General features: G+C 43.7%; 1 protein-coding gene across 9 annotated transcripts in view; it reads right to left on the bottom strand.

Annotated features, from left to right (window-relative positions):
* The window catches only part of MID1 (midline 1), a 590,235-nt gene that overhangs the window by 92,165 nt on the left and 482,819 nt on the right, over window positions 1-15,251 (bottom strand). The gene's annotated exons all lie outside the window — the stretch shown is intronic.

Genomic DNA, 15,251 nt, shown 5'->3' with positions numbered 1-15,251 from the left:
TAAAATGAAGAACAATTGCTTCACTTTGGGGGAAGAAAAACAAGTTGTGAAAGGTTTTTGTTTCAGGAAAATTATTTTCAGTTCAGCAATGCAGAAATCATCATTCAAGGGTTCAGTGGCATTTAATGACCACACTCTGTCTTCTTTATAGCTGGGTTTTTGTTTTTGTTTTTTTCCCAATGATAGTGGGAAACAAACAAACCTATTTTTTACAACATTTTCTATGCCTATTGTCCCCCCTACAAAGATCAACCTCAAGTGCAGAGCTTATCTGGATAAGGATCTGCTCAACCTTCAGCAGCTGTCTTATCACCTAACACTTCCTTGTCAGAAGAAATGCATGGGATTAACTCCTATCAGTCATCTTCTAGAACACTCTTTTGGAACACTTTATGTCATAAAACTGCTTAGGGCTGTATAACTCTAAGCAGCACGGGAAAAATGATTCTCCCTGAGCCTCGAGAATCAAAGATTAAGGCAGCGGTGAAGTTTTACTAGGGTGGGGTAAGCCAAGTGGAGAAAGCAAACTTCGATACAGCTGGCCTCCCATCTTCAGGGGCATCCCAGGGAGAGGGCACCATAAAGAGAGGGGGTCATAGAGATGGATAAGGGACACTTCCTGTGGGAAACAAATTTCATTGCGTTTCACCATCTCTGGTGTTTATCCATTCAGAGAAATCAATGACAGAAAGCCATTTAATCGTTGTAAATACGACACCGATTTTTTTGTTGTTGTTTTTAAGGATAGGGAGCACTTTCATCGAATGTATTCTGTAGACACAAAATGCAAGAGATAGAATAATCTTCTCCGAAAAATATAGACAAGTAGGTAACTAACAAATATAGGTAAATCAATCTCCAAGAAAAAAGGCCAGATTCAATGGCTTTTTAACCTTCCAAGGAACCGATTTTTATGAGGGCATTTTGGAAGAAGCGCCACACAATCAGCAAAACAGACCAGCACTGTCCTCAGAGCCAAACACATAACTCTCCCCATTAATTGCGATGGCTTCATTTCCTCCACCTTGGCCTTACTCCATGGTCACTCCCGAGGCCTCCTAGGGAGGCCTCTCTAGCTATTCGATTGAATACTCAAATTTGCTCAGAGTTATTCAAAAGAAATAATTTTCTGACTTTCCAGTTGAAAATATCTCTTGGATAGAAATTGTGTTGACTGGTAAAACAGAGACACTGTGATTATTATCATTATCTTAAATTTGATAAATATCTTCAAAGTGAAGACCTCCAATAAGACCACAGATAACGAAAATCTCTGTGCAGTAGGCTGAGTATCTACACTAGGAGACTTGTCTTAACTTACATAAGGGTATTTATTTAAGTTCTACAGAAATTGGGGATGTCACAGACCCTGCCGCAACAGGAAGGCTGCATCAAATGGAAGGACATTTACCGAAGGCTGGCCTATTTGTGGTCTAGCATATGGGGTTTCCACTAACCAGCTGTGAGTCCTAAACCAGGGGTTGGCAAACTACAGCCCGGGGGCCCAATTGGCCAGCCACGTGTTTTTATAGCTTCGCTGGCACACAGCCACGCCCACTTGTGTCAGCATTGTCTGTGGCTGCTTTCACACTAAGGCAAGTTGAGCGGTTCCAGAAGAAACCAGACGACCCACAAAGCTGACAGTATTTAGTAGCTGGCTCTTACGGTGTTGAGTAGCTGACTCCTGCCTTTATGAATTAATCTGGACCTCAGTTTCCCCATTCGTGATTGAGAGGCTGGGCAAGCCTGAAATTTTTCAAGCAAAGTTGCACATTAGAATCACTTGGGGAGTTTTGGGAAAATCCCAGGGCCTGAGTTGTACCCCCAGAGGATCTCCTTCCCCTGAGCTGGGCACCCCACTCACGGTGATCTATGTGCAGCCGGGGCAAGAACCGCTGGACTAGATGATGACGAAGGCCCTCCCAGCCCAGGGCTTCTGTGATGTGAACCTCTTGTGGAATACATCGGATCTGCCTGCAGGAACAGGCACTCGGAAATGATGCCGGCATTGAAGACTCACGTTTGATTCCAAGACTCACATGCCCAGCCTCCGATTTGAGAAGTTGAGAATCGACAGTTTTGCAGATAAAGAGGCAGAGCTTTCCTTTGGAAGATAGATTTAAAATAGACTAACAGATTTACTGAGACACTTTTGAACTACGGAAATAACGCACCTTGAATGTATCACAATCGAAACTATTATACATCAAATGTAAGCCATTTGGGGGAAGATCTCAGCTGCCAGCCTATTCTCCGCAGACTTGCCACTTGGTCGAAAGCCCCAGGCTGTCTCTGACACAAACAGCTCCACCTGGAAGGTTGTCCTGAGCCCGAGCCTCAGTGACTCGGAAATCTACGGGATAGCAGATATCAAGTGCACCTCACTCAGGTTTGAGGAGGGGATTAAAGAATATTTAAGAAGACTTCAGAGGTTTAAATATTGCTGAGACAGCCCAAAGGACAGCATGTGCGGGCCCAGACTGCTTGAGTCCGGCTGGGGGCCCGGGGTGGGGGAAACCTGCCACGCAGAGAGCCTTGGGGCGCTGCCAGCCTGCCACTCGGGGCGGCCACAGATGGCGGAAGTGGGATTCTGCAAGGGCTGAGTTTTCCACATCTCCAAAGAGATTTGGAAACACAGACAAGTCAATGCCTCTGAGAGCAAAGCTGAGCATTTCCCTTTGTGTCACTGGCAAAGACACTTTGGGTCAATTCAGGGTGTCCCAGCCCCGGCATTTGGGGCCGGATGATTTTCTGCCGTGGGGGGCTGTCCTGTGCATTTAGGACGCTTAGCAGCATCCCTGACCTTGATCCCCCAGATGCCAGCATGGGCCCCCTTACCCCTCAGGTTGCCAGAATAAGGCAGTTGTGGACTGCTAAGTAAGTTTACCCCCTAAGCAATTCGTGATTTCTCAGTATCCTGCCTCAAAGTGGAATTAAATTTGAGAACCGCTCTGAGGCAGCAGAGAACAAAATCTACATACCAAAAGCTTACATCCAAAAGTTATGGATGTATATAGTACTAGTTAGTTTATCCTACCCCTTGTGAAGGACCAATGTTTCATCACCTCTGCCTGAGCTAAAGTTTAAAAAGAAAAAAAAAAAAGAAATCAAATGGTCTCTTCATAAGACTTTCTCGAGAGAAATCACTGGAGAGCAATTTACAGATTCGGAAATGAATGCAGGGACCTGAAAGGCAGTGTTTCACTTGCTTATGTATTCAAAATTCAAAAGAATGGCTGGTGGGCTATGTGTATGGTTTTCCTTTTTTATCTGATGGGCAAATTCTACCGACACAGCGGAGACTATAAGCTGATTAATTATTATGGGCTGTTGCATTTGTTTCAAGTATTTACTACCGATAAAATACCTTGTAGCTTTCAAAAACGCTCTAGTCATTGAAAAATGAGTAATCCGATACAAAAGGGCTGTTAAGATACAGTCACCGGGCTTGAGAAATGGACAAATGGTTGGGCCGGGAAGGCTTGTGCCCTAAGAATGTTTATAAAACAATACCAAATGCTATGTCATTAGGAAGGGGTGGGAAAGACAATAAGGAAAGTCTGAGATAAGGGAATTTCATGAAAAGCTGAGCTCGAGAAAACCTCAGGGAGCCTAGAGTTGGGTCCTTTAAGAATACTGTGGAGTCAGTAGAGGAAGGGATGGAAGGATTGAGGAAGGAGGTCACTCACTTGTATTTGTAGAAACTTTACACCGTCTGGCTTCGTAGAAGACCCTGTATTGTCTTGATTATGACAGAAAGAGGCTTAAAAGTTGGAGCAAAGGAGGAGAAGACGGAAGTCTTCAGGGAATAACAATAGGGATGTTATCCTTCGTCCTTCGATATCCTTCGTCCACCACGGCTTCTCAAGGGCCAAGCGTTACAGGGTTTCATCCGGAATTATTACCTCCTGTTTTACCAAGGAGCAGAGGAGGCTCGGAGAAGTTAGTTCTGCTTTTTTCCCCCTAACCTAAATGCACACGGCTCTAAAACGGCAAGGCCAGGCTGCAAGTTGCAATCAGACTCCAATCCCGCCTCAGACTTGCTGACTCAGAATCTGCATTTTAACAAGACCCCGAGTGCTTCCCGTGTACATTTACGTTTGAGACATTCTGGTCTAAGAAACGAACTGAAGCAAGCCTACAATTCTGACTGATAAGCAATCGTGGAAAGAGGAATGCATAATAGACCAAAAAGCTTTGTTATTGACTAACACGGAGTGACCATTTTTATTTGTACCTGTGCTTTGCCAAGAATAACTAAATATGAGTAAATACGAGTAAGAACTCAGTGAGGTCTCTTAAGAGAGTTGAAATGTCAAACTCATAGACTGCGACTCTAAATTTACATTTTTAACTAGGGCAAATAAATAACCACATTTCAAGTGATGAAATGAATTTAGGGATCATCAGAGATTCGATCATTCCTTCATTTAACACTTACATATGGAGTAGCTGAGGAGTTTTGAATAATTCAGCATTACTGTAAATACATAAAAATTATTCCACATGGATTTTCACATTCCAACTTTGTATTTTCCTTCTTTATTTCTATCAGGATGGAAAATAGATGATCTTCAATCATAGTCACCACGTTCAAGGAAATTGCTTTGCTCACTCCCAGGGAGCCCTTGCATCAAAAGGTAGGGCGAAAGTGCTTCGTCTCGCCATCACCCAAGCTTTTTCCTTGTCACTAATTTTTTTTTAAGTGTAGCACGTTTGAGCCATAGTTCTTTCAGTCTTAATCAAAGGCGGTGATTAATTAGGGGCAAGATGGGCTCCCTGGGTCTAAGCCCCCAAACTTTGATTTCTCTAACCATAGTTATGCTATTTAAATTTCCCGTGGCCTCATGTTCCACATGGTTAAAGAGGTTCCTAGGTACCAAGCTTCTCCCACCCACAAGACACTGGGCTAGACACTCGGCCCTACATTATCTCATTTAATCCTCCCAAGATCCCTAATGAGCAGGTATCATCATTCCCACATTTTTGCAGGGGATACACGGTTGTTCCAAGGATCAAATACTACTTGAGAGTGCTTTGCAAACTATCAATCTGGAGATTTACCAATGCTAGTCATTACTCTTGGTAATAGCTGGTTCTGGATGTTGAATCAACAAATACCCTCGAACCACATCTCAAAACAAAGCAGCATCTTGAACGATAACTCCCTCTCCCTCTACCACCACCCAGCCTTGGCCTACAAGACTTTTTTCTAGAGGCATGGAGGCAGCAGGATGGCCTTGCCTGGTATGTTTCTAGATGAATTTATAGAATACAAGAGAGACTATAGCTACTTCACTTAACAGGCTGAGCACGATAGATGGGTGAAACCCTTGTTACCCTTGTTTGCTAGGGCCCTCTAGAGCTTGATTCGGCAATCCAGGGGCAAGAAAAGCATCTCCCTCCAAGCTCCCCGGGTGGGGTTTGTACAGGTACCTGAGGTCTCCTAGATCTTCCAGAAGCAACAGGCCATGCTAAGCACGAGTCTGAAAGCCTGTCCATTTTGCTGCTCTCGGCCTTAAATCTGACGATGCCAACCAAGAGCAACTGAGCTCTGGAAAGTCATGTCAAGGGTAAAAGGAGGGAGAAAGAAACCTCTCTACCAGGCCAGGATATTCAGCCTAACACCTAAGTTCATTTAAAAAAAAAAAATATATATATATATATATATATATATCTCCCTAACAGATAAAGCCAGTCCACCAGCTGGCTCGGCAACACTCGGTACTTCCTCCAGTTGCTTCTCACAACGTCTTCCTAGAGATGGGTCCCTTCAGAGTGGAAACGACATCAACTGCTTCTGAGCCTGGATATTTACCTGACCTATGAGCCCTGTTCAGGAAGGACCCGGAGACCTCTGAGGAAAAGCACGTGAGAAGAGCTAACAGTCCAGCCCGTGAATAGTAGACCTTTAATAGGAAAGGGTCTGGCCCAGATTTTATTGTGGATCGGAGCCCTCAGCTTTTGCCCTGACCTGCCGCTCCACAGAAATGCACAGTGCGAACGTTACTGTCTGTCCTCTGCACACTGTTTTCACAGAAATGTGTTTTCACTTCAGCTTTTGGAATTAGGCAATTTCCAGATAGCAACACCTAAGTCAGCAATTTCTGACGACCAATCATATTTAAAAACTATCTCATGGATTGAGTTTCATAGAATTCTTTTCATAATCCTTTTATATACTCTGATCGCACGTTATAATTACATCTGGACTTATCTTGGTTATTCATTTGGGCATTCCCAGAGTTTACCCAGTGCTAATCTCATTAGCTACAAATAAACAGTCATTGGGTGAATCAACAAGGGTTCTTTTTTTTTTTTTTTTAAGTAGGATTTGATAAAGCAGATCGGGGGGAAAAGATCATTTATAAAGGCACAAACGGGGTAGAAGCTTTTCACGATTCCCGTGCTGTTTTAGTAATAATAACCTAGTCTATGCCAATGCAAATAAAAGCCCTTATTTTCCTGATCCCCACCCCCCCACCCCCCCACCCCCGCTATGCGGTAAGGAAGATAGAAGGGAGGAGGCGGATGACGACACTGTTGTTCTATGCACTCTGTCCCAGGGGCGCAGGAGAACATCGAGAACAAAACAGCCCAGGGCCACTACAATGTGGGGGCTTGAAGGCCCTCAAACCTTCCCCTTCTGCAAGTCCCTGCACTTCAGAGCCTTCCTCCTCTCCTAGCCCTAACCAATACCAGAACCTCTTCTTCCCATTCTAGGGGAGACAGCGGCTGACAGAGCCCAAGGCCAGCTGGCTCTATCCTTCCTTCCCCCGCCGAAGGCCGTCTAACGACAAAAGCGAAAGCTGGCTGATGGAGCGCGTGATTGGTCCGGGCTGCCTGCCTGTCATGTCATCTATATTCGTCTTATCTGTCTCTACGTGTCTAAATGTGACAGTCATGGCAGACGCCTCAGCCAGCTTCTCTTTCCTAGGAAATAGTCACAGGGCCTCCGTCAACACCTCTGGTGTTGATTCCATCAGATAAAACCAGGAATGTGAAAGAGGAGCTCATCCCCCACAGACTGGACTTCAAAATGGTGCCTGTTCTTAAAGCCCTTTCGTTCAGTCTACCACTCGCTGCTTCTTAAAAGTCCATTTTACTACCTAGCTTGGTTTCGAAAGAAGGACAAATCAAAGTTTCCACCCAATTATGATTCCCCTGAAGGTTGTTCAGTTTCCCATGTCAGCCAGAAACACAAATCGACCCTATAACCGCTGAGTAATTTATGATACTGTCAGGAAACCCACGATTGGATTACACCAATGAAGCCTTTACTACAACAGTAAATGCCCAGATATAATAATACCTCATGCTCACGGAACGCTTCCTATGTGCCAATCACCATGGTAGGTACTTTACAAGCATTTTCTTTTTTGATGAGAAGGGCAAAATGTGTTTCCTCTGTCAGCTGAAAAGCTACCCTCACGGGTATGCAAGAACCTTAAGTATCATGCCCCAAAGTCCAAAGCATCAAGTGAGTAAGTTTTAAATGGATTTTGTAAATGTAATTTTATCAGATTTTTCCAGAACACTTACATCACCTACCGAGAATGAATAAAATCTTTAGCCACATTCCCTTTCTCAGGCCACTCGCGTCCTCTTTATTACTCATCCAGTATCGAAAAAGTTACCACTCTTTCTAGGAAGGACTTAATTCATGATTTGTCAATGACATAGAAGGAAGGAGAATTCTGAATATCACAGCCTTAAAAAAACGGATCGTTTAGTTAATGTAATTTCTGCACATCCTACTAGCTTTAACTTTGTAACGGTCAAGGTGAATTGCATTCTTTCAAAAGTTTTCAACTAGAATTCAAATACCATGCACAAACAGATAAACTCCTCACTTATGCTCACTCAGCCTATATATTTAAATAAAATTAAATTGTTATCTGTATATTAAAACACTCAGGGAAAAAATTCCCCTAAGAGGGACACTAATGAGCCCATTTAAGCTGCAATTAACGGTTCATTTGTTTCCACGCGAGCATCCTCTTCTCTGGGATGTCCCTGAGGGCACCGACCCGGGCCCATCTCCGTGAACCCGCCTCTTGGCATGAGGTCTGGCCCTTCGAGACGACCCAGCCTACGTTGGCGCAGCAGTAGAAAACAACAGTAGAGGGATGTCTTTTTTTTTTTTTTTAGATTTTATTTATTTATGTGTCAGAGAGAGAGAAAGAGAGAGGGAACACAAGCAGGGGCAGTGGGAGAGGGAGACGCAGGCTTCCCGCCGAGCGGGGAGCCCGATGCGGGGCTCGACCCCAGGACCCCGGGATCATGACCTGAGCCGAAGGCAGCCAAGCCACTTAACCGACTGAGCCACCCAGGTGTCCCGGCATGGGGATATCTTAAAGCAGCTCTTTTGGTGGCCCTAGAGGCATCAGCCTACCTCCATGATGGTGGCTTACAGCCAGGCCGGGTGTGTGTTCCAAATCACTGTGAAAGCATCGCATTTAGTCTCAGTGCCTCAAAAGGAGCCTCAGGGATGCCCGGAGCACTGAGAGGCAAGGCTTTTTGTGCTGGCACTGGCGGCTGCGGCAGGAAGGAGCGGAAGAGACACAGGACAGACCAGGCAGGAGGGCGGCTGTGTCCAGCCCTGGTGCAGGCACCTCTCTGGGTGCCTGGGGGCAAAGCCTGTTACCGCTCTCAGCCCTAATGTCCTCATCAGCAGAAGGGGGACAAAACAAGGGGCGCTCCAAGGTTGCTTCTGGCTCTAAAACATTACTTAGGTGTATAGTAGGCACTCAGAGGCTTGAACGGCATCCTTCTTCGAGTGAATCAAAGAGCCGGAAGAGATTAGCACACGTCACCAGTGTGTCACGCTGCACTAGGAAAGCAGGAAAAGAATCGCACCGATGCCTGATCCAAGAGCCAAGTGGCAATGGCGTCCTCCTGTTTCTTCTTCGTCTTCTCGGGCAAGGCACTGTATCTCCCACCGCTGCATGTTTCTGTTGACAGTGTGGTGGGTTTTGAGCTACAATACTACTTCACCTTGTCAGTTAAAAAAGAGACCATAAATTGTAAAGTAATGTGAATGTCTTTCCCCCCCTCTATTTCTCCTGTGGACACTGATACGTTCATTTGACCTTACCTTGAGAAAATATACATTCCATCAGCCTCTCTCTCAAAAACAAAGTCACTTCAGTGTGAATCCCATAGAGAAGAGCAAAAATGCCCCAAACTCTTAGCTTGGCATTCAAAGGCTTTCAAAATCTCCCCCAACATGATTCTTCCAACATTCTCTCTCTTGGCCCCTCAGTCGGCACCCCGGGCTCTAGCCAGCATTGTCTAGAATCCCTAAACCATCTTGCAGATTCCTGCCAACAGGTCTCTGCTGGCCTCACTCCCGAGGAAGGCCTCTCTCTACTTTGATGCATAATCCACCAATCTGTCATGGCGGCTTAAACCCCACCACCCTGAAGCAAGGTTTCTTGTCTACTCAAGACCCGTCATCTCTTTCTCCTTCAAATCCCAAAACACTCCTCTCTAACCCATCAATTCTGGGCACGTCCATCAACAAGTGTTTATTCACTGTTGTGCCTCTGCCCTTTGCCAGGGGCCTTAGAAACAAAACTACACAACACATTAACGCAACAACATGGACCCTTATCTCACAAATAATACGAGCTGTATTACAAAATAATTGGAAGGCAGTCTCCCTCCAAAGCCTACACCTTACCCAGCACACCACCCCAGGCTAGCCCCTAGTTTCCAAGAGACATCGTTCTGTTCTAACATATATTGCAGGCTTCCTCTGCGCCAGGCACAACACTGAGGGTTTATGTGAAATATTTTATTTTGTTCTAAGTGTCTATGCATGTAAGTACATTATTAGCTCTGTTTTTTGAACATTAAGCAATGTGCCCAAGAATTACATGTGTTTACACAGTCACATGACTGTATGCTTGTCTGTGCATTTTCCAGAACTCTCCAAACTTATTGAAAATGAGTTTCCGATAATAATAAAGCATCAGACAAAAATACCTTCCTCTTTGCAGGTGAAGGAAGGGAGAGGAGATTCTTCAGGGAGAAGGATGTGGCCTTGAGCTTACTGTTAAAAACTTATCCCTGGAGATGTTTTCTTTTACTTCATGTATCATAAATCCTTTTGGTACCAAACTAAGAAAATTAAAATATAGGCTTAACATAACTTACAAATATTTGGAAACCATATTTTTTTATCACAAGGGAACTTTAAACATATATTGCACACTCAAAGAAACATGAGCCAGAGCTGCATATTGAAGGGGCCAGTTAGAACTGGTGAGACCCCATATAACCAAAACATTTTATATGACATATGTCTGACTCACCCACAGATCCCACTGGCATCATGTGGCGAAACGTCATAAGGTATATCTATATTTTAGATTAAAATCTAGCCTGGAACTATTGTGAACTAGTTTGAATCAATATATAGGGTTGCACAAGGGATGTCACATGAGATAACAATAAAAAAGAATGACTAATACCGGGGAATTTATGGACATCTAGCAAATTCGATACTGTTTTCTAATAATAGGCTTGGAATGGTGGTGCAATGGTCCTTTTCTGGGAAGCCGGTCTCCACTGCTCAGGTTTGGGGTTGGTGTCCCTGCTTTGGGCATGCTGGGCCTGACTCTGCCACCAACAGAGAAAACGTTTACCTGATTGGAATTCTCTACTCTTTGGTGGCCTGTTAAAAAACCTATATGCCAGCTATTGTTGATTGGAGGATAAATGAAACGGTGGGTACGATGGCTCTACCAAGTGTCCATCGCATAGTAGCACGAAACACGTGTGAATACCACTCGTTGAGATCTAGTTTATCAAAATTCACACCACTTAAGCCAACAAAATGCAAGACAGACCAAAATAATGGTTCGTGTCTAGTTGGATAAAATATCATGTAATATCTGGCTCTGCTCTTATTTAGAAATTCTATTATAGGCTGCTTCATCCTAATAGAAGAACGAATACCTGCAATATTATCATGAATTTAAGTTTTCATGTAGGGTCACTGTTGATCATCAGTGAAGCAGCTGACAAGAATTTATTGCGAATTAATGATCTGCAAGCCCCCGTGGTCAGTCTTAGGTGAGTGATAGGGCAGTGTGAGCCAAGGGTTCTGCCTAACGCAAGGTGATTAAGTCCTTGATGGAGAGATAATACATGTTCAGTCGACTAGACAATTAGGTAGATATCGAAGGCAGTAACTGTTATGGGTTGAATTGTGCCCCACCCCCCAATTCACTTGATGAAGTCCTAACCTCCAGTACTTCAGAATGTGACCTCACTTAGGAATAGGGTCACTGCAGATATACTTAGTTATGATGAGGTCATACCGGAGTACAGTGGGCCCTTGCTCCAATATGACTAGTGTGCTTATGAAAAGGGGAAACGTGAACACAAAGACAAGCACATGGGGAGAATGCCATGTGAAGAGACAGAGAGAAGACAGGCCATCCACAACCCAAGGAGGGAGGCCTGTTCACACTTTGGTTTCAGGCTTCTAGCCTCCAGGACTGTGAGATAATAAATTTCTGTCATTTAGTTTGAGGTCCCTTGTTACGGCAGCCCTAGCAAATTAATACAGTGATAAACACTAAATTCTTCTCAGGGATCAGGGTTTCTGGACCTGGGCACTATGGACATTTGGGGCCAGATAAGTCCACGTGGTGGGAGTCCATCCTGCACATCATAGGATGTACAAGCATCCCCGGCCTCTATCCACACTGCAGATGTGCCATGTCACACACACACACACACACACACACACACACACACACACACACACACCCCTTTTTCACTGGAACCTGCACTTTACCTGCTACTGTCTTCAAAGAAGAAACAAGTTCTAGAAATTCTAAGGAAAGAAGAAAAAAAAGTCCAGCTAAGTACTCACAACATTCCCAATTGCAGATAAGGCACAGGACTTTCAAAATTATGGAAACTTACAATCTATAAATGAAACCCAAGAGTGAAATCCCTCGTCTTTACCTCTAGATGAGAAAGACTACGCGGGAAGGCGGAGCTTTAACTGGAACCTTTATCAAATGATGACAGAAGTCCAATGGGATGACTCATTGAAATGGGCATCGTACAAATAAACTCCTAGAGCCAGCCTTTAGAGTCACAAATGCAAAACAATGGTTTGGACCTTCAGCATCGGCTAACTTGAAGTGGGACTGTGCCGAAGTTGAAGGGCAAGGAAAGGTCAACTCTTCTCAGTTTGTATATTTTTATAGGTTTAACTTGAGAAAAGAAACAAGAGACCCAACACTGCATGTTGGAACAGAAAAAAAAAATGGAATTATTGCATTGTGACTCCTTGAAAACTCTGCAATACATTGTATTAAATTCTCTTACATGTTATGTGGTTCACAAATCAAACTTTTAATCCAGGCTTGAGGACTGACTGAGAGGCTCCTTAAAACTCAATTCAAATGATACAAGCAGGTCCACATTATGACATGCTCCATTTAGAGACATGCATTTGGCAGGAAGACTTTTCTCTTTTTATCTTAAAATCAAGTTCAGGAAATGCTGGTTTAATTTTCTCTTTGCTTCAATATTTTATGAGTGCTTCCCAATGCATAGTCTCTGAAAGCACTAGATTACTGACACAGTGCTATTTCAGATGACATGGAAGATTTTATTTGCATGAACTCTACATGTTGGAATTTTCATGCTTTTTTTTTTTCTTTTGTGCCTGGAAAGAGAGTTGTAGTGTACAAAAGTATATTCCAATTCTTTACACAAGCACGTGTATATATACTGAGACCTAATATGAGTAAAAGTGGCCCCCGAGGTTTAAGATCAGTGCGAGAAATAACTGTTCTTCATAATCATTGCAGAATTCCCATCTTCAAATAATGGACTATTTTTAAGGAATATTTTTTTAAAGATTGTATTTTTATTTATTTGTCAGCGAGAGAGACAGAGAGCACAAGCAGGGGAAGCGGCGGGCAGAGGGAGAAGCAGGCTCCCTGCTGAGCAGGGAACCGCACGTGGCACTCGATCCTAGGACCCCGGGATCATGACCTGAGCCGAAGGCAGACACTTAACTGAGCCACCCAGGGGCCCCAAATAATGGACTTTTCCTAACACAAGAACACATTTTCCAAAAGGAGACACCTGCGTCCTTACATATCCAAATAAGTACAGCACATCTGTCATCTTCTCAAGGAAAGCACCCTCAAATTTCTCCACGCTTTATATTTCCACACCGTCACAGATCTATTTCTGTACGAGATGCTAAAGCCTCAGAAAAAGACACTTACAGAGCACATTCACTTGTTCAGACCAAAGTAACAATTAACAGAAAATACCCTTCCTTGGTTTTGGTCCTTTCGGTATGCTATTACTTTCCTCAAAAATTAATGTCCATGTTGTACTTGGGTTTTAAACCCAAAAAAGCACATATGTTCATAAATATATGATACCTGAAATATCACAGACACCCCAAATGTCAATATATTCTTATCACCTTTTTATTCTAATGCAAGTGGTGTGTTTTAGGACAAACACGCTATGCTAGCAGGTTACCTGTTTAAATGCTCATAAGCATATTTTGTTGAGTGGCTGTAAATGCGCTTTGGTGCAGTGGGTGCTGTTTATATGCTTCTATTTCTGTAATTAGAAGATAAAATATACTGCACTGTTAATTGTCAGGCCCTTCGGTGACAGTATCAACGACCGCTAACCCACGGGCTTGATGAGACAAGTGTGCAGGGCTCATAATTGAAGAGCTTCATTTTCATCACAAAAAGAGCTTAGAGCATGATAGTCTCTCCTCATAAATCTGGAGATGTTCTGTAAATAATTAATAACTCCTCTCTGATAGTACACAAATAATGAGCAGAACTTGACTACCAAGTTTAAATATCAAGTCTGGAGGCTGCTGAATACTGAACATCTATCATTGTGGTGTTTCAACAATTGACTGTTAAAAGGCAGTGTTAATCCAGTCAAAGGAAATTTCTCTTGATAAAGACTCCCGTCCGCCATGTTCACATTTTGGAAAACAAAATCACCTATGTCCAGTCATCTTAAACGTTCTGTCCCCAGCCAAAAAGGGGCAGAAATGATCACCTTGGCTTCTGAAATCGATTGCCATGTCCATTTCCGAAGAATATTGGAGGCACAATGCGCACACATGCGTTGCCTTTGCTAGCATTATCTCTAGAGGCGTGTTTTTGGCTAGTACCATGCACTATACTAGAAAACCAGTCGGCGTCTGTCTCCCCTTGTCCCCAGCACCTAAGTCCTCGGGCTTAACTTCTTCTCCGCGTTTACAGATGGATTTGCACCAGCAGTCCTTGGACACTTCAAAGTGAGGCATGCTGCCCAGGTTCCCCAAGTGACATTCAGAAGCAGGATTCACTTCAGCTCACCAGTTTCCCTCAGCATCTCAAGAAACAGCCTGACCAAATCACAGGTGTGGTCCATTAATCGCAGCATCACAAAATAAACTACGAGGTCCCGGGGAACACAACCACCCATTAGCGCGCTAAGGAAAAGCGATAGGAACCATTTGTGAGAGGTGACGATGTGCCCTGAGTGATAACACTCTCGATCATGTGTTTCATTTTTTGTTTGCTCAACAACACGGTGTGTGTTTTTCCTGAGAGGAAGGACTTCAATATATATTTACTCAAAGCTCTTAATTTATACTTCCTTTCCTTTTAATTGGCGTCTTGTGATCTAAAATTAACCGGTGAGCATAGTCTCTCACTATTAGAGCAAACCCTCGGCTGAGTTCACCATAATTAGACCCACCATCGCCTGAAGTTCGACAGACATCTGGAGACCTGACTTATTTCTTCCCTGGTGCTCTCTATCCATATTTAGAGAGTGATTTTTAATTTGACGTATAGTCATATTAATTATCATCCCCCGAGCTGGAGCTAGGTTAATAATTTCACGTTAAAAGTGAAGTTCACACAGCCCCGCCTGTAACCTTACTGAAGAAAAAGCCTACACGGAAAGGAATTTCTTGGCGAAACCCGAGATGGTCAGAGCGCTCAAGCTCCCCAATAAGCCGGATATCATTCACACAAGAAATACAAGGTCACATGTCCTCTAAAATCCCACGCTTGCCATAGGCATTCCTCCCTCTATCCTTTTGTTTGTGCAAGTAACTGGATACAGGTACGATTCGGGTGAAATTAGCTTTCGTTAATGAGTGAAGAAAATAAATGCCCCCCAAATGCCCAAAGCCAGATTTTTATCGGCCATTCCTTCTTTCCTTCTCCCACCCCCCC

This window comes from Zalophus californianus, chromosome X, assembly GCF_009762305.2.
Source record: "Zalophus californianus isolate mZalCal1 chromosome X, mZalCal1.pri.v2, whole genome shotgun sequence".
In the NCBI taxonomy this organism is placed as follows: Eukaryota; Metazoa; Chordata; class Mammalia; order Carnivora; family Otariidae; genus Zalophus; species Zalophus californianus.
Note: the sequence above shows the minus strand (reverse complement) of the source record. Positions and strands in the feature narration are given on the sequence as shown.